Genomic DNA, 23,243 nt, shown 5'->3' with positions numbered 1-23,243 from the left:
GGTATGCTGTGGTTTTGTTTCTTCATTTTTCCCATAGATTGGCACTAGAACGATAAGCAGGAATGACTTGATCAGGACAAGTGGGTGCACCACAGTTATTCATTTCTTTCTGTACATGTATTTCAGAGGCTACAATTTTTTTCTTTCCTGAAACTAATAATTTATCATCATACAGTAGAGAGACATAGTCTTTTTTTCCATTTTCCTAATACTCCTGGAAACAAATCAATTTTTTGTAAAAGACAGTTAAATGTTTACAAATGGTAATTACAATATTGTGATATGAAATATACAAACTAATTGAATTGAGTGCCTGTAAATGAGGAATTTTAAGATATTTTGCTGCATGTGTCTTCATTTCAAATCAATTTTAACCTGTCTCCTATTGATTTAGATTAGGGAAGTATCAGCTGAGAGGCTTTACAGATAGTATGCTAGAAATGGTCAAAGGCAGAATAAGATCAGTGTGTGATCCCATACCCACTCCACTCTTTCTTTTCCTAATGTCTAACCTGACACCTCCACTGATGCAGCTTCAAGCCATTCCCTTGGGTCCATCCTGTAGGCTACCACAAGTTCTCCTCTCAGCCTCCTCTGCTCTGGGCTGAACAAACCAAGGGACCTCAGCCTCTCCTCATACACATTGTCCCCTCGACCCTTCATCATCTCTGTAGCACTCTTTAGATGCTCTCAAACAGTTTTATGTTTTTCTTATATTGTGGTGCCCAAACCTGCATAGAGTGCTCAAGGTGAGGCTGCAGCAGCACAGAACAGAGTGAGACAATCCCTTCCCTCAGCCTGGCTGGTGGTCAGAGGATATGTGGGTATGGAAAGTAAGGGCAATGAACTGGAAAGATTGTGGGGCTCACAGGAGTTGTGTTTTCACCACACCAGCACAAACACAGCACTGTGGGATGGGAGCTGCCTGTGCTTGCAAGCGGATGTGGAACACTCCAGTGTCAGGGTCTTTCTTTAGAGGAGCACTTCTGTGTCTTTGGTGAGACAAATCTAAGGCCTCTCATACACAGCCTGCAGGTGTGAAGTGTGCAAGCCTGCCGGACTGCCTGGAAAGCCCATTTTGTATATCTTAACATCTCCTAAGAGAGCATTTCAGCAGGTGGCACTGGCACTGCATCTGTCCCATGCCGTAGTATTACCAGGAAGAACGGATACCTCTTGCCATGAGAACTGCTTTTTAAGCAAATGGCCTGCTGCTGATAAGGGGATGCTTCATGACTGCCAGCCTCAGATTGGGAAAGTAATTCATCTTCAGCCATAGATGAGGTTAATAAAAATCAGGGCTTGTAAGGGTGATAAATTGCTCATTAAAAAGTTACACTGATAGTCTGCTCCTAATAAAACTTCAGCATTTCTTTTCCACTGCGATGCTTTCATATAGGAGGCTGATAAAATGATAACACTGCTTCTGGGAAAATTATCCTCTCTCAGTAATTCAAATGCAACATTTCACCATAGATACCTTCTAGTGTTTTTGTGTGAGAAACATTATTAGGCTGTGTATTTCCTGGGACTGATATACTTTTACCAATTTTCAGACCCTTGTTATTCTCTGAGCACACTGCCAGCTGCACCCTGACTTATATGCTATTTGAAATATTTTCCCTTTGTTTTTGTTGGTTTGTTTGTTTGTTTTCCTTTTCCGAATAGTTGCAGTTCTTAATTTCCCAAGGCCCCTCTCTTTGTGCCTGAGCCCTTTTCCCCATTAGCTCCCTCTCTTCCTCCCAGGAGACCACATGGTGCCTCCTTCACATCTGCTTCACGGGAGTGCAAATCTTTCTTCAGCATCAGTGAAGTTACATTCAAAGTGGCATCAAGAGCTCTGCAGGTCTGCCCATCCTTGGTTTTCACCTAGAAGCTTTAGCCAGTAAAGGACATGCTTGCAGGCAAAGTGAACTTCAGCATTTTCAATCAAGTCTGCTCTGGCTGTAGAGCTAGAGTTTAGCCTGCACATCTGATTATCTCAGTTTCTTACTTATAAAGCAGAAATCCAACACTTATCAGTTATGTTGGGATAAATTTGTTTAAAATTTTGAGCTGACATGAAACATTAAGTAATTTGTACAGTTATGGGCACTTCCATCTCAAACGTAGCTTTAGAAACAACTCTTACCTAAGTGAAAAACTGTAATGAAGGAAGCATGTTGGGAGTTTCTGATGCTTAAAGCCTGAAAAATATGTGAATGGATACCACTGAGAACTTCTGGAACTGCTGTTTAATATGCTAACTCTGTGGCCATGTTTAGCACTCGTACATTTCCTTCCATATATTTCTTATTACCACATAATTCCACAGAATTCTGAGCTCCAGAGTGAAAAGTCAAATAATATAAAATAAAAACATTGTTAAGTATTCTGAAACATCTCTCGGTAAGTTACAGCTTCAGAGCAGGTTTCTTATAAATTTCATAAAAGAAATGATATTTTATTTAGTTCTCTGCTTCCTGAATTAAAAGAGGGAAGGAGTCACCATAACAACTGTACTACCACCAAAAAAAGTAGCATTTTCTTAAAGCGATATACATCAATCTGGCATGAGAAATGTATATTTGTGGCTTAGTGTCCGAGATTGATGGCAATTACATCAGTGGTGCAACAATAAAAGGAAAGGAGGGAGCAAGCCAACGTCGTTAGTCGCAGTACCCCTGGGGCTGCAATTCTTCCTTATTTGCCTTTTCCTCACCTTATGTGCACTTAGCCAGGCATATTCACTGATATTTCCCAAAGTACTTCTGCTTCTATTTTTTCCTAGTGCAACACTTGAGAAAATGCTGCATGAAACTGACAAAGTGCAGCAGAGGACAAGAGCAGTTTCTTTGGTTTCAGGAAGAGCTGGATTTTCTTGGGCTGATTGCTGACGTGGAAGAGCTGGCCTACCAACCCGCGCATTTTAGGCAAGTGAGTGATCGTAGAGGAGGTCAAGACCTGGAAAATGGGTGGGACTTGGCTGTAATCTTAACATGTAATAGCACTACTGAGCTTCTTATTTTAGGATCTGAACAGACACCTCATTATCTACACCAGTCCCTTTTTCCATTTATAAGGGATGCAGCATTTGTTGTAAACAAGAAAGCAATCATATCACAGCTGGAGTATTCCCTAGTTTATTCTTAAGCTAAAGTGAAGCTAGATAGAATAATCACAACACATCAGTGTTGGTAAACAAAGCTAATTTACACATACTGACTCATTCCATACATCTAGTGAGCTGTCTTAATCTCGTGTGATGTTTTCAGTCACAAGATCATGCACATAGTAACAACAGAACTTTTTATCCTTCAAGTCTTCCATTTAGCCTCTTGAGGTAGATAATATCTCTTAGCTTGTCGATGTGACAAGGAAAATGGTCTAATCAAACACTCCGGTGGGCCATTATGGCACATAATACCAGGGTTTCTTGATGACTTTATCAGATGTGCATCAGAACGTTCCCTTTCAACAGAGGAACAAATTATTTCCCTTTAATGCAAAGCTTTGGGATATACTTTAGGAAGGCTAGAATTTGGGAGATAAAATGGAAGGACAAAATTATTATGTCTCCAGTGACACATAATAACAACTTTTATAATATACGCTGTTTAAATTGAAATATTCTCATCATTCATTTCCAGGGCTTCCAGAAGGGTTTCCAATGGCCCAGTCTGGGAGCTGGGAGCATACAAACAGCTGCAAATTCCATTGGGTCACTTGAGATCTGAAAGCTGCCCAGAGCTGTACCACTTCAGGGTGCTATTTTGTCAGGACTGGCAAGGAAAAAACAAAGATCAGGTTGAGAAAGCTGATGTGCCATCTCCCTTTGAAGGTAAGTCTGAGAGACTGCACCGAGCTGTGTGTGGCAGAGCTGCTTCTACTTTCTGAAATACATAGCTCTGCAGGGTGTTGGGCAGACTGTCTGACTGATCTGTTTCTGAAGGTGGCCTGATGGGTTCCAAGTGCCACTGAAAATCTATCCCATGCATGAGTATGTGCAAACCTCCGCTCATCATTTACACGTATATTTTTACATGCTGTAATTTTGCTTATAGATGAAAGAAACACAAAGCAGAGTGTGCTGTGCACACCCTAGATATGCAGAAGAGCACAAGTAATTTTATAAATCAGAGAAATTATGTCAGGTTGAAGCATGAACTAATGAAGACAGGGATATTATGCATTTGAAGGAAACAGTCCTTACTACCGTAAAGGATTTCTTAAAATGTGAGTTTCTTGTCAGCCTCTCTCCCTTTCCTCTCACAGTTTCTTACTTCATATTTTCCTATACAGGGAAATAGTGTATTATGTCATTAACTTGTGATCTAATATGTTTTAGGAAGACCAGTACACTCTTTCTTTGTTAGTACCTGCTTGTTTTCTCACGGAGTAGTTGTGACCGAGTGGGAACTCTGGAAATCATCCAGTCCTACCCCTCTTATCCAGGCACAGCCGGTCAGAGTAGATTGCCCAAGCCTTTGTTGATTTGGGTTCTGGATATTTCTGAGGATGGAGACTTCACAGCCTTTCCCTGGAAGGGGGTGGCAATATACATGCAATTTGCTGTCTTGTCTTCTGCACAGAGCGTAGCTGCTCCTACATGTAAAATAGAAAGTGTTGGCCTTAAAAAAAAATTAAAAAAAATCCTCACATAAAAATGTTACTGGCAACTCTTCCTTCCAACTCTACAGTACACAGATTGTTTGTGAAGAACTAAAGACAAGCAGTTGCCAGTCAGTAGGCAGTGGTGTTCTCACCACAGTCCAGGCCACTAGGAAGCACTACAGTGCTTTACTGTACGTCACAGGAGACCACAGTGATGTTGCAGAAGTTCACCTGCTTTGAATTCCTGTAGGCAAGGTACAAATGGCACTTCGTTTGTATGTTGCAAGCCAAACATGCAGATGATTTCAATAAATCCCTAGAAGGCAGCTTAGATATCTTTTATAAAATTCATTTAATGGAAGATATCATAAATAATTTCCACACATGATGTAGTATCTACACATACTGTGTGTTGTCTGAGCAGATATGAGAATCCTGGGATCAAGCCAACCAGCTGGTACAGCTGTGCAGACGGTGACCCGGTTGGTGTCACAGAAAAAAATGCCAGCCACTATACCTAGTTAGCACTCCCAGGAGGTGGATTAATTCATAATTAGGAAGCCATCTTTTAATAATTTATTCACCTTTTTGTCTGAGCTGAGGTGCAGCCACGATAACACAGGAAAGAAGAGCGATGGCTTCAGTGAGCACAAATGCAAATCTCAAACGGCTTAATTAAATAGGGAAGTTGTTTTTCATTCCAGTCATGAGGCAATATTCACACTGCAATAAAAACAATAAAAATAAGCCATTGTGTTCCAGAGGACAAGCTAGTGAAGAAAATGCACTCTATATATCACATGTTGACACTTTTGGAAGCATAAATTGGTTATGATTAACTCTAGAAGCGTTGCCTTGTCCTTTCCAAAACAGATGAGTGGATTTAGGAACTCATCCAGCAGAAAGGCAGCCAAGGGCTTTGCTACTGCCAACAAATACTCCACAAGTTCCTCCACATCGGTCTTACACTCGACTTCACCTCCGACCTGCCAGGAGATCTCGTGCTCCCTCTCCCTCCCTGTTGTTTGCAGTACTTGCCAGATGCTCTCCGGGTTTGCTAGAGTTTGTTTGTTCATTTCTGAAATACAAAGGAGCGTCACTGAGAGATGAGGTGCCCTGTTTAGCTGGCTTGCTGAGGCAGGCTGCGAGGCCTGTCCCACACATTGAGGCCTGCCCTGCGGCTGGGTGCTGCAGGCACAGTGAAGCCCACTCACGGGGACTTCTGAAACCAGTGAAACCAGAACAACTCTTCACAGGGAACTCACCAATGAGCTTTTTATTTCACATTTTTTGTGATTAAGTGTGAGCAGCTAATAATACAGCCGAAACAGAGAAACACAATACTCTGACTTCTTTAATCATGGTTCTGGCAGGACATGAAGAAAAAACTCAGTTTGGCTCAGTCTCATATATTTCTCTCTCAAAATAAAGCTGTATTTTCAAACTCTGTACCAGCCTTGAGCACATACAGCGCTGCTTTGGAAGGACCCCTTCTCCAAGAAGACAGCATTTCAATGCCCTTTGCTTAGGTCTCTTGCCATCCCTGATGTGCAGCTTCATATCTTTCCCTTTTCATTTATTTACTGCTAACATAACTAAATATGTTTCAGTATGTTTTTCTCCCCGCCAATTAATTATTCTAACATAAAATAATATAAGTTCCCAAATCCCGGTGTCTCCTTTCTGGCATACTGCACAAGAGGTGTAAGTTATTTACACTCACCTCTGACAATATGACTTTTTCACGTTTGCTACTCCCTGATGTTTTCCCAACTATGATTGCACTGCTTCAATTTTGTCTACAGCATTTTCTTCTCCAAGGTAAGCCCTTTGATACGCAATCTGATTTTTTTCATGACAGTCTGTGATTTGTCACCTTTCTGCTCATGAAAACATGGTCTCCAGGGCATTTTCTCTGTGAGTTTTTAACATCTTCCTAAAATGGGTTCTAGTCTTAAAGTAACAAAATGGTTGATTCAAAAGTTGCTCAAGTGTAGAAAATCTAAAATAATAGACTTTATAGGGGGAAACTTGTGTAAGGTGGAAAAGGAATATGACGTTAACAGTGCTTCCTTTGTAGTTTTTGTCAGCAATCAGGTTTTCTGGGAAAATGCTACTGGTTTCAGTGCAGGAATTAATAATTTTCTCAAATCTCTGTGATAAATATGACTGACACTTGAGGAATATCTATTACCCAACCCAAAGGAACTATTTTTATCATGAAATAAACCATGAGCTCAAAGCTTTATAGCTTCTAGTCATGGATTTATTTTTCACCTTCTCCTTGACGGACAGCAAATACAGCCTTACTACCAAGAGGAGTAGCTTTTTTTTTTTTTTTTTTTTTTTTTTTTGGTATGACAGATAAAGGATTCAATCATTTGCCTTGTGGCTTTGTCAGACATTCCTTACTGCTCTGTTGACAATGAAATGTCAGAAAGGTCCTCAGCGAACTGATTTTATTTTACTTATTTTCTTAGTCTCTAAGGAATGCCAATATAAATAGCTAATTGTTTTTAAATCTAAGCATCAACCTAAGCAAAGAAATTACCTGAGAGCAGAGTGATATTTCCAGAAATCCTTCAGGCCAGTATAAGTGGGAAAAGGAACAGGTCTGAAGGTAAGAGAGCTTGCCAACTTTCTGATAGCAAAGGTCCAGTTCAAGTGTGTTTACTCCTTAATTTCTCCACTGCAGAAAGACTGTCACTTCTCAAAAATGAATCGGACCTCTAGATCTTTTTATCAGGGCAGAGTAACATGAATGCTGTGTGTACAGCATACAGGGAGTATGGTCTATCTTTACTATCATCACTCACCTCATCTGTATTATGTTCCATCAATAACTATAGCAAAATTGTTTGTAAAACAGTTCTGGATTAATGCCACACAAGTGATATATCTTATTTCCTGAGACTGCTCTGCTGGCTGGCTGAGGTTTGCACTGGATCATGATCCAAGCACCATATGTACTCTTCCCAGCCTTTGTTGCCTTTCCTTCTCCTTCTGCTATTGGAGATAAGGTGGAATTTGCCAGCTTCTTGGGTGTATGGATGTTCTACTTCTGTATATTTGAAACTTTTGCAAAAAGTCAAAGTTCACAAATACTGAGCCCTGTATTCAGGCCAAGCTGTTTCCTGTTAGAAGAAAATATTTCACATGACCATGTCTGAAGTCATTTGGGATAAAAGGCTTCATTGGGAGGGAGGGAGTGCTATTTCAAGTGGCACCAAGTCGCTCCTTTGGGAGCGCTGCTATCTGAGATAGTCTCAAAAGAGAACAGATCCCATTCACATGAGCTCTGAGCTCAGGTTCAGACACAAGGCATAGTTTCAGACCAAACCAGACCACTGCAATGGAACTTAGCCAGCTTCAGGAATAAAATTGGCTACAAATGCAGACTAAGCATCATAACTCAGAACCTGTTTGAACATGTGCTTCAACTCTTATGATTCTTTGCATTACAAAAGCAGGGTATAGGCAAAAGACTGTAGGCTGCTGCTTAGCCCAGCAGGTCCTGTGCTGGCAGGGGAACAACTGCAGCAATGGATGCTGGCAGCTACTGAAAGCCCCTTGTGCACAGGATTCTCACATGCACAAACACAAAAATATCACGTGTGGCTCAAGAAGCCCTTGAGCCAGAGATTGCTGGAGGCAGCACAGGGGAAGTGCAGTGGGAGATGTTGCTGCCTTCCTTTTCCCCCTGTTCCTTCACTTCTACTGGTGTAAATCTGTTACTGGGCTGAGTGGAGCTGTGGTCTTCCTTGGTGTATCCAGTCTTAATTATTGATATACAAACTATTTAATGCATAAATGCTTTGCAAAAAAAGCACTACTGATGTAGTCAAGGAGGTATGACAGGGCCAACTGCTGTGCAATACCCTTTTGCACCATCTCTGTGGGGATTTGGGGGATTCTAAGTCTCAGAAGTTGTCTCTCTGCCAGCCCTTCTCAGTGACCTCCTTCTCATGAGACAGGAGCATATGCTGCCGCCTGTTATCCATAGCTGCCAAGGAATACTGCTCCCAGGAAAAGGACAGGAGACATTTTCACACAATCCCTTTTTCCCAGTGAGCTACATACAAGGTCTGTTTGGCACGGTGAATTGTTACTTGAAGAAGGCTTGTGAAGGTGGACAAACACTTCTGTCATTTAAAGCTGACTAGAATTTCTGCAAATGAGAGTAACAACTCCTTCTTTTTCATTTCACATGGAGAAGATGTTATTTAGCAGCTGGTAGGACTTGAGCAGCAAACTGGAAGGGGTATTTTGTACCACCTCACTTCAGTCCCTACATAAAGGAAGCAACAGCTCTTGGATAGTCTGGGTGTCTCCCTCCCAGTGCAGCTGCAAATGGACAAAAGAGATTAGCAATCTTGAAGTTTTCTTTGACTCTTTTCCTTCTTTGCCAGTCTGATCCAAATGAATGTTAGCTTTTCTGCTAACTTCAGTGAGTGCTGAGTCACATCTTCACTGACAACATCGGTGTCTTTTAGCTAAGCTTTTTTTGTTGTGTTACTGCAACATCCAGATCTAGTCACCTGTTAAACAGTGCTGATGGTGCCTCTTTTCAGAAGTAGGGGTCTGCAGATGAATAGTGCTATGGAAAACGATGGTGCTGTACCATTACTGTGCCAATTATAGAATCATAGAATGGCCTGGGTTGAAAAGGACCACAATGATGATCGAGTTTCAATCCCCATGCCATGGGCAGGGTCACCAACCACTAGACCAGGCTGCCCAGAGCCACATCCAGCCTGGCCTTGAATGCCTCCAGGGATGGGGCATCCACAACCTCTCTGGGCAACCTGTTCCACTGTGTCTATCATTTCATATACATGACTATCACTGCTGGTACTTGGAAGCCCAGGGAAATGCCTCTGTGAACGAGGAATGAAACATTGCTTGTAGCACAGCAAAAGGAAAAAAGAGAAAATCCCAGAAGAGTCATCCCTAGATATTCTTTCCTGAGATTGCAGCTGAAATAACTGCAGTGATTGGTAAAACAGGCATTAATCATGCTAGCAGATTTCTCTTATTGAAAGTAATTAGCTACTCCTCTGGCTTCCATTCTACTCTGCAGTAGTGATTGGCTGGTAGAAAATTTTCATGGCAACCATATGAATGTACACACCCGTACACAGATCCTGACCAGATTATAAATTAGCTTTGCTATGGAAGATTCGATGCATAATGTCTGCTTTTAGAAAGAGAAGTACTCAATACAAAGCCCCTTAGTGTGATATCTTCGTTCCTTGGATAGCAATGGGAAAATTTCCATTTATTTTTATGGAGCTAGGGTTTTGCCCACAGTTTTATTTGCATGTATTCTCTCTCCAGGGGTTTTCAGGGCTTTTTGAACATCTGTCAGATTCAAGTGGCAGAAGGAAATGAGCTGGCTTTTTTTTGTGTGTGTGCAAATAACATATTTTTAATGGATTCCACTAAAACCTGGGTCAACCTGACAGTAGATACACTTGGGTATCCACAGGTAAAATAAGGGCTAGCTCTAAGTTTGGAGTTTATCGGCAGCCCACCCATAAAGTGTGGAAAATTCACAAGATTATGCTTCCTTCATACATTGATGTACTCATAAATTACTTTACTGAGCTAATCCCTCAGTTTATTCCATACTAATTAAAATTTCTATGCTAAACCGCAACTGCAGAATCCATTTGATGCAGTTGATTGGCAGATAGAATAACCATAGAAGCATAAAAAGTAGGCAAAAAAGAGAACAGAAAGACAAATTTTTACTTTCTGGAGGGCACATTCACAAAGACTAATACTTCTCAAAGGCAAGAAGTAATTCTGAGTGTCCAGTAGAAGTCCACGGAAGATACTAGGTTTTCTGAGGCCAGGCACTGAGCACTATCAGGCTCTTCGGTAATTCTGAAGCTGGGATCCAAAAAGTGAAGAAGTCAAAGTCATTTGTCACTTGACAGAAATGTTATGCAACACTCACAGAATTACAAGGGTTGGAAGGGACCTCTGGATATCATCAAGTCCAACTCCCCTGATAAAGAAGATTCCTTACAGTAGGTTGCATAGGAGAGTGTTCAGGTCGGTTATGATTACCTCCAGAGAAGAGGTCTCCACAACCTCGCTTTGCAGCCTGTTCTGGTGCTCTGTCACCCTCAAAGGAAATACATTTTTTTCTGTTCTGTATGCTCAGGTGAAACTTTTTGTGTTCCAGTCTGTGTCCATTGCCCCTTGTCCTGTCACTGGGCGTCACTGAGAAGAGCCTGGACCCATCTGCTTGAAATCTGCCCCTTAGATATTTATAAGTACTGGTAAGATTCCCTGGTAAGATTCCCTGGAGACTCCCTCAGTCTTCTCCGGCTGAACAGCCCCAGTGTTCTCAGCCTTTCTTCATATGGGAGGTGTTCCAGGCCCCTAATCCTCTTTGTCACCATCTGCTGGACTCTCTGTAGGAGATCCCTGTCTTTCTTGAACTGAGGAGCCCAGAGCTAGACACAGTACTTCAGATATGGCCTCACCAGGGCAGAGTATATGGAGAGGATCACCTCCCTTGACCTGCTGGCCTCACTCTTTTTAATGCACCCCAGGATACCTTTGGCCTTTTTGGCCACGAAGTCACATTGCTGGCTTGTGTCTTCATACATTTCTTCTCATTCCTAGTTCTCAAACCTCCAGCTGGGTTTATTTTTAAAACCATTTAATTTCATCTCAAGTGTTCCTCTCCTAATTTTTTCATCTCCTGCTCCCTTGGGTTTTTTTCCTTTGAAGGAAAAGATAGATGAATAGCAAATAATGAGGGAGTTTGTTTCACGTGCAAGAAAACACATGGCAGTGTCTGCAAGGGCTTCTACACACTTCTCTCTTACTTTTTCTACTGCTGCTGTTTAAATGCTGGTGGGAGCAATGCATGTAGCTGGAGGAGGAGGTGCCTAAAAATGTGAACTACATCTTTAGTGGTTGTGCAAAATTACAAGGATGACAGGTAACTGTATGGAGGTAGATCTCACTGTAGAGTGCCAGTAATGCATTAAAATGCCGTTCCCCAATTGCACTGCTGATGTATCAAAGAGTTTACAACTGAAGGACTCAAATTCTAGGCAGTTCAAGTCTTGTTCCTTCTCTTGCAGTCGTAGACACATATGTGTGAATCAGACAATAAAAGCAAAGTCTGAAGTTTGAGTCCTGCATAAGAACACTATTCAAGACTGATGCCTGATAGGTAACCCAAATGGATAACGGAGTTTGTGTTAATTGGTAATTTCTTCTGGAAGGGTCTGCAGCTCATCAAGTGGAGGAAGTCATCTGTGCTAGTGTTTTATACAAGCTGTTCAGTGTCTGAGAATTCAATTAACTGGAATTGAGGAAAAGTTGAATTAAGCGGCAATTTCATTAAATTCTTCTCTTTTTTGTTTACCTTGAATGTATAAATAATTTGTATTTGCCATTTACAGGGGAAAGTAAAGTAGTAAAACAACCTTCAGCTATTTCCTTGTGAAAAGCAAATATTGTGTAGCAAGCCTTGCCTTTTTCAATATTTGTAAAGCTTGGTAACATGAGGATTTATGTGTATGTGCTTAGTGACACAGATACAATAAACTGTGCTATTTCTTATACAATATGTGTATGATCTATGAACCCATTAACAGATTAGTTACTTTCTGGGGTTGCTCAGAATCGCAAGCAGGAACAATTGGTCCAGAATCTGAGATAAGAGTTTCTGGCACAGTATTGTGCTGTGAGAGATGCCCAATTGAGCTCTCCATGAGCCTGCTGAAATACCAGCCATGCTTAGCTGTGTTGCAGGACATTGGACCAAGTGTAAAGAGGCAGCTCCCATTTCTGTTGGGCTCGCCTGGTTGTTCTGCTTTTCCAGCTTGGACTTAATGGGGAATGTTTGTTCATTTTTAATCTCACCCTTCCTTGCTCCTTGAATATCACTCACTTTCTGTATACTGGCACAATTTAAACAGGGAATGTCTTGCTTTTCTCAGTCTGACCCCTGCTACAGCATCCAGTTTGGGTCATTTAAGGGAATTTAGTCCATGTGTGCTTGAACTGTCTCAGACTGTGAAGAACACCAAATGGTGGCTTCCTATTTCCACTGGTCATTAGGCTGTTTTCTAAAAGGTCAAGTCACTGTTATTGTCCCTTCTCACATATTTGCAAGAGTGACGTTGTTTGCCATAGAACAATTGTAGACACACAATTTGGAGATGGGTGGCTCTTTCAGAAATGTGGTTTAATATTATTGAGGGAACTTTCATTTGGAGAACCAGTATCTTTTTTTTATGTCTGCTGATATTGTTGGAAAAAAGCTTGATGTACTCAAAAAATACAAAAGGCTTTGGTCACTCGAGGGCCCCAGTTTACAGCTCTCTGTTGGCTAACACTGTAGACCAGATTTCACTTCGCTAATGGTAGCCTGTGGGTTCATGCAATGAGAGCCCAGCTTGCTTGTGCATAAACTTGTCCACAGGGAACAGACAATCCTAAAATCAGACGAAGATTCATGGGAACAATGAATACTCAATCCTTGAAATTTCTCATGTGAAAATAGATAACAATATATTTTGTATTATTTTATTAGGAAGTGGTGGAGGAGGGCTAAAACTCTAGGGCTTTGTTAGTCACTCTGTATGCTGCAGTGCTGCTGATAGCAAGCCACATCTGCTGATAAAGCCATTTCTGACTGTTTCCTCCCTTAACTTCTTACTCTCCTTCACACTCCCATGTAGGCATTTGTAATTAGCGGAGGCCCTCAGCAATAACCACCATCCTCCAAGCCTCCCTTTTTCCCAGGACTTTCAGTAATGGTATGGACTTAAGGGCCTCAGATCAAGCAATGATGAAAATTTTTCCTGTCCATATAATAAGTAACAGGTAAGCAGGGAGACATGAAGAGAGAGATCAGAGATTAAAAAAATATTCAACGATAAAAAAATAGCCTGGGACTAGCAGCTCTGTGAGAAGAGCTGGGAGGACAGAAGGAGGTTGTTGGGTCAGTGATAAGCACATAGCACTGAGAAACTTCACAACCAGTAAGCCACAGGCTGCACTGAATGCCTCATTTATCACTGTGCAAAGTGCTGATGTTTATTTCCAAGGAGTGAGTAATAAGAACAGCTCCTACATGTGCACACACACCTACGCAGGCACACTTGAAAGGCACGAGCATCGTTTCCCCATAGCTGCCCTGTGGGTGCTTTGCTTCTTTTGAACGCACCATGTATCAGTCATGGCTGCTGTTGCTCATACTCAGAAGCCTTTTTGCCTCTGGAGGCTTAAATGATGCAGTTCTTGGCCACACATAGGCTGTAATATTAATATGTCGTGATAGTAACGGATAAGCAACTTCCTGGACAGAAGAATAAATGAGAAGCAATGATATAACACAAAAAGCTATATTAATACATGTGAAGCTCTGTGCTCTTGCTGCACTAGTATACTCTCACGTAAATTCTGCCTGGCCCAGGCTTTGGGAAGTGTGACAGAGTAGGAGGGAGATGCTCTACCTCTACACACCATCCCCTTCGAAATGCATTTCAAGAACGTAACAGTCTTCAGAGCTTCTGGAATTAGAAATGCACAGGGTTTAGAGCAATGAGGTTGCCAGATGCCACTGATGGGAAAACTCACATTAACCTCAAGAACAGCCCTGGGCTCTGCTAAAGGAGCGGATGACTGCTAGTGCAGCAAGGAACATGCTCTGCTCTATTGATGTGTCTTTCATGCAAAGTCAGTGACATTGGGATCACTGATAAACCTAAAACTGATTTCACTGTTTTGGTCCAATATCCCTGGGTCACTAGCATACCAAGTAAAGCAATTACAGGTACAGGGAACTAAGTCCATACTTCCTCTGAGGATTCTACCCTTCCTCTAAGTGCTATATACAATTTAATGCTACTAAGCGGTTCTGTGACTACTACAAGTCAAAAGCTTAGTGCTCACTGCTATCAGACTTGTATTACTTAGCTTGTGGAAGTGACAATGGTTGCAACTTCTTGTACATGAGACAACCACTTCTGCCTTGCTAGGCAGGGTTGCATTTTACAATCAGGAGAAAAAAAATAAAGGAGGCTGCATGTTAAAAGAGCATTAGCAGAGTTTTCCCAGTCAATACTGACAGAACAGCTCTGAGAATACAAAAGACAATACAAAGCAAACATCTGTTCAAATACATGAAGTTAGAGAACTGCCCGTTGTAGACTTGAAGTAATATTCCACCGACAAAACTCAACCACTGCGTTTCTCTTCACACTTTATACCCCATTCAGGTCTCCTTAGGATTATGTTTACCGGAAAGTTTTGCGTGTGTGATTTCTTTTCACAGCAAGCTAATTTGCGGTTCCGTGTAGCTTAATCACATTTTCCTCAGACTTCTATTGTCAGTACGAGACTGGAACAAATAAAAAGCCATCATTCAAAGGAATAACATACCTCCTTAACACAAGTTGACATAGGAAAGCAAGCGAGAGCTCAGACAATCCCAAACTTGCTCCATTAAGAGATGACATTTTTAACAATAGATCTGTCGGACCCCGCTGGAAACAATGGGGCCTCATCACAGCAGGAATTAGTGTGTGAGACAGGTGATTATGTTCTGGAAATGTTCCAGTGCCAGCTGTGTTGCTTCACGTTATTCGTAACCTCTGTAATTGCAGCTTTTCAAAACCATTTTTTATTTGGGAAGCCAAGTACAGAAGGACAAAAAACCCTACTGCCATTTGTTCAGGGAAGAAAAAGATCAGCATATCAAAGACTGAACAGTAGTGCCCTGTTTTCTGAATCGCTGGCTTAGACTCCCGTACTCTAACAAAACCCCAAACCCTAATGTAATCACTGTTACATGTTTCCCCCCTTTCCTCACCGTTCAGTTACAGCTCCTGCTTACCAATGAAAGGACCTGCCAGCATCTGCTCAGTGCCTGTGAACAGAATTCCTCCTGAAATGTCAAAGCTGTTGAAAAGCTGAGTCTGCTCACTCGGCTCACTTGAACAGTAAGCATGCTGTCTTCTGTGGATCAGAGGGCCAAAACAAGCAGGACAGAGACAAACCATCTAAAGTTGCTCACAAATGGGCTCCATGTGCCTTTGAAAACGATGGTACAATCAGGCTGGGCATAGGATAAACGTGATTAACTGCTCTGGTCCCTACTTCTCATCTGGGTAATCTCCTCTACATTTGTCACACCCAGTCACAATTTGACCAAAAATGCCCATGTGGAGAGGACATTCATTTCCTCTGTTCTGGACGGGACCAACTTTTGGTTGCTACCTGAACGGTAATTCTTTCAAACCATTCATCGTACTTGTGTTGGCACTTTAGGAAAATTCAAGTCCTTGCATTTCTTTCCTTAGATCATAGCGGAATATAGATTTAGAAATTAGTGGGAGAAAGTTACCCTGCCCCCCAAAATTACAAAAATTGCCTGCCCGTTACGCAAGTGATGGATTACTAAGGCAGTAATGTGGGTAGTAAGATTCCTGGTGGAATAGATTATCGAGATATGAATCACCTTTTCTCCATGGCTGTATATTCAAAGTAAGTACTTTTATATCTGACATCCACGAGCTCTGAAACCACCGGAGAAAAAATAATGTCTGAAAAGAAGTCATATGAGAAGGGGAGGAAGTTTAAAGAGCTTTCCTGGGATTTTTAGTTGCCAGGGTAACCCTTTTACTCAGTAATCAATATGTTTGGCATGTTTCTATTGCTTTGTGACTGCTCCCACAGACAACATTGAGAGCTGTTTGGGGAAAACACTGGAAGTGAAGAAAACCACGAACTTTGAAAAAAGGCTTCAGATATGAAAAAGAAGTAAATAACTAATAGTTATTTATAGTTATTGAACTGTACAGTTATTTCCCCAAATAGTTTAGGGCTGTACCAGAAGTAGTGTAGGAACCCTCTTTGATAGGTTTGCAGGATCTTTTGGAGCACAAGAGCTTCAGTATGATGCCTGCCAAGCTGAACAAGAACGACAATTTAGCTGTTTCCCATGTTAAATATATTGCACTGTGCCAACTGTTTTCCAGCAATCAGCACCACCTTTAAGTGAGCAACTCTGGAATGAAGAAAAAAATGAAATAGATGTATCAGGCCCAATCTCAAGATACTTCAGCTGCTAAGTAGGTGAGCAGAATTACTTATTTGAATTTATTTTTAATAAAGCATCGCAAATACTAGGCAATGATCCAGGATGCATCATTAAGAAACTGAAGAACATCCCTGCTTCATGCAGTGCTTTCTATCCAAGCCTTTCAGCATGCTTTTTGTAAATGCAGGTAAGTGTTACTCATGTTGTTCTCAACACAGACATACACTGGCAAGAGATAGAACTGTTTCCTCAGTGCTTTCACAGCAAAGCAGGACATGGCTTGTCACTACACTTACGACTTATTCTTTTGTTGGCATTTCCATTGCTTGTGTGCCTCCAGTTGTATGACGGGGCAGAAGGTCGTGACGGGGCCCCTCTTACTCACCCGCTCCTGCCCCATTTCTTTTCTTTCTTGAGCTGCAGCACCACAAGGGCTGTGATAAAGCTCGCCTAGGTTAAGGAGGTTACATTACCTAAAGCCTTGTTTTTCAGAAGGAAAACAGAAAGGGAACATTAATACACATATAATTTTTTTTCAGAATATCTTCCTACCCCTGCATTTTGAGCAGTTCTTATACCTATGAGACGTCAGAATGCTACAGCTATTTATTCGGTTCAGACTATTCTATTTTTTTCTCACAGCCTTTTTCAAACAGAGAATCTTCAGAAACTTCACAGCTCAAGATAGAATTAGAAACTTCTTTAAGGAGCTTGCTGCAGAGATGGCAAGATTGCAACAGAAGAGACACAAGGAAAAATGTCAGAACAGAAAAGGAAGAAATTTTTTACTGAAATGAATGCTCATTATGGATGGGCATTTCCCATAGCTACAAGGCAAAAAGCAAGAGGGAAGATACAAAAATACTGTTAGCAACTGGACTGTGTTATTAATTTTATCCATTAGCATTTACTTGGTTCATAAGCATCATTTAATTCATTCCGTGATGGTATTGTGAAGATTTTGTGATGTCTAGATGCCCCCATGTGAAAAATTTGCTATGCAAACAGTTCTGGCTGCACTGATCTGAATTTTCTTTCTCTGAAAAATAATCAAATGTCTCAGTGGTGAATTTTGTGCTCCTGAAAATTTAGGCTCTGAAAACAAGGCTTTCTGCCTCTCATTGATCAGGTCCTTGGAAACCAGCATGTGGTAAAGGCTGTTTTCCTCTTGGGAAGTGTGGCAAGGTGTCTGAGATACCCACGCCAAGTAGTTGCATCATCTGTGATAGTTGTTTTGCTGCATCTGCCATTATCTATAATTGCTACTATTGTTGGTGTTTTCTACTGCAATTAATGATTCCTTCTGTGGCCATACTGGTGGGATCAAGAGCTCAGGTACCCACCATCTGAAGGAAAACAAGCCTGTGGAGTGCTAATCTGCTGTTCATGATAAAGAAAAGGGAAATGTAACTCTCCAAGCAGGCCAGCATTGTAGGTCCTAGAGCAGCAGGTCTGCCCCTAACCTGTACTGACCCACGTGATTATTCCTCCCCAGGTGTAGTGCTCTACACTCGCTCTTGTTGAACCTCATAAGGTTCCTCTCTGCCCACCTCTCCAGCCTGTGTAGGTCTCTCTGAATGGCAGCACAGCCTTCTGGTGAGTCAGCCACTCCTCTCATTTTTGTATCATCAGCAAACTTGCTGAGGGAGGAGTCTATCGCTTCATCCACGTCACTGATGAATTTGGGTTTGAAATCTGGATCCTCTTTTTTTTAATTGCATGATCAAACTCCTGATTTTTAAGCCTCATCTCACATTTGTTTTCCTATTCAAGTTGGCAATACTGTGTTAAGCTTCCAACTAGGTGCTACCCATTTTTTTTAGGCCTAACTCATGTTTGGCCACTCTGAGCAGGATGGAAATGTGGACAGGGTGTATGTTTCCCTCAGAGACCTTCCTGATGCCTGATTTCTCTCCTGCACCACATCCTTGCCTATACATATCAATTATTTAAAAATACATAGTAAATGAGAGTTAGGGTTGAGAATACATACCAGTACATTAAGGTAATAAAACCTTATGGGAGTATTGTAATGGTCCCATAAAGAAACATGACAATCCCAGTGACTTGAAATGAAGCATAAAGGAAATGAAATTAGGTTAGAGATAGGGAAAATGTCTCCATATAACCTTTATGAGGCTCTCTGGTGAGATACTGAGAATTAAAAAAGAAAAAAAAAATCATCAGTTTAAACTAAAATATCTTCTTCATAAGCAGGCAATCATTGCTTCATGATCCTATAATGTTGAAGTACAGTGTGTTTTAGCCAGGCTAACTGTCAGTGGGCTAAACTTAATTAGCATGGTTGATTGCAAAGGCTGGGTCAGCTCTGCTTTGGTTCACAGCGCTCTTCAGAGCCAGGCTGCAAGATGATGGAACCAACAGTGGATACACAAACGGGGCTTTTGTTTGGATGAAGCTTTCCCAGACTTGTTGAGAGTGTGCTGTACTCTCTCTCTTCTCTTGGAAGAGATTTCATTGTTCACACTTGACAGCATTTTGTTGTCTGCAGATGTTTCTTAATTGGTTTCAGTTTCAACGACACCCATATGAGACCTACAAAATGATAAATAAAATAAAATTTGATTAAGTGTTATGGAAAAAGAGCTAAACATGAAACAGAAAGATTTCACGAGTGAAGCAAGGAAAAAATAAATAAGTCACAGTGGGATGTAAGATGCCTAGATTATTATGGTGCACTTTCACTTCCATATTGCACTTACATTCAGCGCTATCGTGATACACCGACCATACAGCACAGGTAATAACAATACGAAACTCAATCAGACTTCATGGGTTTCAACACTTCCAAAGGCAGCTTGAAAAGGGGAGGAGGTCTAATTAGCTGTGTAATTGCAAGACTGCTTGGGTGTGTGTGGAGAGGTGCACAAATTTCACCAAGCAACTGTGATATTTGCCTGCGAGCTGGAATTACAGCCTTGGTGTGTTGCTATCATCATACAGAAAAGCTACATGCAGAAGAATGAAGTATAAAAAAGAAAGTTTCCTTCTGTGTGAGTTTATGTGTACATGCAAGTGAGCAGAAACTGCACCAACCTTATCCTGACATTATGCTCGGGCGCCAGGTAGCCATCAGTTCAGCTTTAGCTGAGCTGTGCTTGTAGCCACAGTTCCGTGTTCAGACTGATTTTTCGTTAATTCCTTCTTGTGTTTTGACTGCCCTCTCTTCCACTACTGGTTTTACCTCTCCTAAGTTTGTAATCACCCATTTTTTCCCATGTTGCGTTATTCTTACTTTCCTGTAATTTCAAGATTAGCATCTTCACAAGGCAAGCACTGTAACTCCATTACCATTCTCTGGCAATGCTGTTCCTCTGTTTCTGTCCCTTTGCCATGTACATGTGCACTGAAATATAGGTTTATTATTCTTCTATTAGTTTTGTTCTCAGAATGAGATATCCAGTGGATTCTACGATTTATGTGATATACTGTATGACATACGTTGTTCTGTCTTGTATTATTCTATACAGCATGGTAGCTTGTAGCAGAAGTGGACCAGTCTTGATTATACTTACTGAGTTTGTGCTGGTTCAGTTTCCTAGATCAACTAAAGAGTGACCAGGAGGCGTTGGATTTCACCTGTGCTCAACACTTCTGCTCTAGATCCTGCATATTTAGCTCTGAGACCAGTTAGGACTGCTGCATTTGAAGCGGGCAGGGCTCTGCCAGGGTGGGCAGAAAGCAGTGGGTTAGGAGGCTTGTGGAGCGCGAGATGAGTATGAATCACACCTAAGCCAGATGCTTCAGCAGGGAGCATGCAATGGCAGTGGGCTGGAGGTTCTTGAGAAGAGTGTGGAGGACAAACATGCATCCAGATCTCAAAGTTAATGGAAAGGAAAGGGTTCTTCCAGGGAGAGGCACTCTTGTAAAAAACAAAGCCGGCAAAAGTTGCTGCCTGTGAACAGGACCTATCTTGAAGAACAGAGAGCTACAGGTATGGGGAAGAAAAGGTTTGCTTACAAGAGTCTTTCGTTTTAATGTTTCAGATGCAGCTGATTTTGATTTCTTGGCTACAGCAGAGACTTTAATCTTGTCTTGTAATGAGGCAGAGGTGCAGGGACAGAAACAGTTTTCATGACTGCTCACAGATCTACATAGGTCAGTTTCTCATTGGTTTGAATAGAAGTCTCTTTTTTCCTTCCCATATCTAATTCAAACCAGACAAAACCCAGCCAGGCTTCCCCAGCAAAAGCAACCCACTGCTCCAGAAGCCAACAGCAATCCTGGCACTTTTCTGCTTCTGTGGTGGTTTGTGTATGCATCTAAGCGCTTAGATCACCCTCAGCCCCCTGCTGAGGACCCTCAAAACAGAACAAGTCTCTGCAAGAATTCAAAACAGAACAAGTCTCTGCAAGAATTCAGTCTCCTTTTGGCTGTGTTATTTATTCTGCTGTAGGCACAGACTAGGGTTTGTAGGTTACAGTCTTTCTAGTGCAAATAAGAGCCATGTAATGCTAAGGAGATCATTCGTGGAGTTGAGTTTATTTCAGTACTGGTCCAAGCTTTTCACTGATGGGTATTATTTGTTTTCCTTGGACCAGGGGTAGGTATCGACTCACACAGTTCAGCTAACTGCTGATCTTGTTGCTTTTCCTTCAGAACTGTTGGGGCTTCAAGGCTCTGCACTTATTTCCTCTCCGTGATTCAAACTTTCCTTTCTCTCTTCTCTGCCTTGACGGACAACAGCTTCAGTCTGCTTAGCAAAACTCATACTGGGTCCTCCATGATTTTCAGTCACAAATGCTAATATGATAGATGCAGTCAGTTCTCTTGGATATTTTAATAATCATTCTATAGCAGCAGTTACTTTTAATTATAGTACCTCTCCCACTTACTTGTAAATGTCAGTGCTGTTTCAGGAATTCAGCTGTCTTCTTTCCTGTTCTTCCCTTGATCTGATTTTTGGATACAACCAAGCCTAGGCCAGGCTCTGTGCTTGCAGCCAATGCCTCGAGTCAGCTGCAGGCTGCTCCCCAGAGCTCTGCTGAAAGCCACGTGTTAAATCACACCTGTTCTTTGTATGCCTCGCCATTCGAGTTTATTAGAACCAGCAATCAAAATACATAACAAATACAAAGTCTGTCTCTCCCTGGTGCTAGATACAGCGCTTTTGTTTGCCACCCCCTGCCCTGCCCTCAGCCAGGTTAGGGTTAGGGTTTGAGTTTTGCCCTGTGCTCTCCCCTGCTCAGGTGGCACATTGCATCGGCGTGCCGATGAGCTCACTGCTCAAACAACGCCACGTATGCTGCTGATATAAATGCTAGGCACGTGCATTCACATGCAAAGTATGTTCTGAAAAATGGGCTTACTATCGTGATGAGAATCAGGAGCGTGCAGATGGCCACTCCCTTTCCACGAAGTGCCTGGTGTGCTGTGGGGCCAGGAGAGCCTGTTATCCTGGGGAGTAATGCGCATACAGCCAAGCCTGCTTTGTGCATACGTGCACAAATGTATCAGCAGACCTGGCTCCTCAATTTCAGAGGTCACTGTTGCTCAGAAAACATGATTTTTATTTACAGAACGAAATGTGGTGAATGTTTACACATCATTGAAACCTCTCTGGGCTTTATGTGTTTTCTGTGTGCGGTTTCAGAGACTGCCAAGACGCTGGCCTGGGAATGTGGCTGATGCATGTTTATAGGACACAGTACTTGAGATCACACAGACTTTTCTCATTAACGCTGCTATGCATTTCCAAGGCATGTCAGAGTATTATTCCCCCTCCAGCACAGCTGAAAAGCAGAAGGGCTACAAGCCTCTAACCAAATTGACAAGTTAAAACTGTGGGCTTTTTGTATTTTCCACCTTTCCCTCCCATTCTCCTGCAAGCCGTTTCACATGCAGCATCCTTGTCTTCCTGGCTCATCCTACCTTTTTGTTATAGGTGGGTGATGTTACCAAAGTACAAGTCTCACTTTCAGCTCTTCTGGCTTAAGAAATGTGGTTACTTTTCACCAGTTGGATGCTTCTTTTTCCTCAAGCTCTTACACTATTTAAGCCTTCCTTTCCATCACATTCCGGTTTTCCATGTAATTCTCACCTCTTGTGTCTGTGAGGATGCTAAGTCTGCCTTCTCTCGCTTGCTGCACATCATCATGCTTGAGACAGTATTTCAACACTCTCCCAAAATCAGTTTTTCTTCTCATCTCAACAAATGCACTCTCTCAGTCTCTGAGCACTCATTTCCTTCCAAATCCAACATCTCCAGCCAGAGCTGGAAACAAGAGATGCACCTTCTGCCTCTGGTGTTGTCATCTTGCTCAAGTCAATATTAGGACCTAGAAAACTAGGTCCTAGAAAACTGGAACAGGTTGCCCAAGGAGGCTGTGGATGTCCCATCCCTGGAGGCATTCAAGGCCAGGCTGGATGTGGCTCTGGGCAGCCTGGTCTGGTGGTTGGCGACCCTGCCCATGGAAGGGGGGTTGAAACTCGATCATCATTGTGGTCCTTTTCAACCCAGGACATTTTGTGATTCTATGAAGTACCTCTGTTGCATGGAAGCATCATGCACTTCCCAGAGCTGTGTTGTCCTCCTCTAGCCTGCTGCTGT

The sequence above is a fragment of the Gallus gallus genome, chromosome 2, assembly GCF_016699485.2.
Source record: "Gallus gallus isolate bGalGal1 chromosome 2, bGalGal1.mat.broiler.GRCg7b, whole genome shotgun sequence".
NCBI lineage: Eukaryota > Metazoa > Chordata > Aves > Galliformes > Phasianidae > Gallus > Gallus gallus.
The sequence above is the reverse complement of the archived record's forward strand: the minus strand, read 5'-3'. Positions refer to the sequence as shown.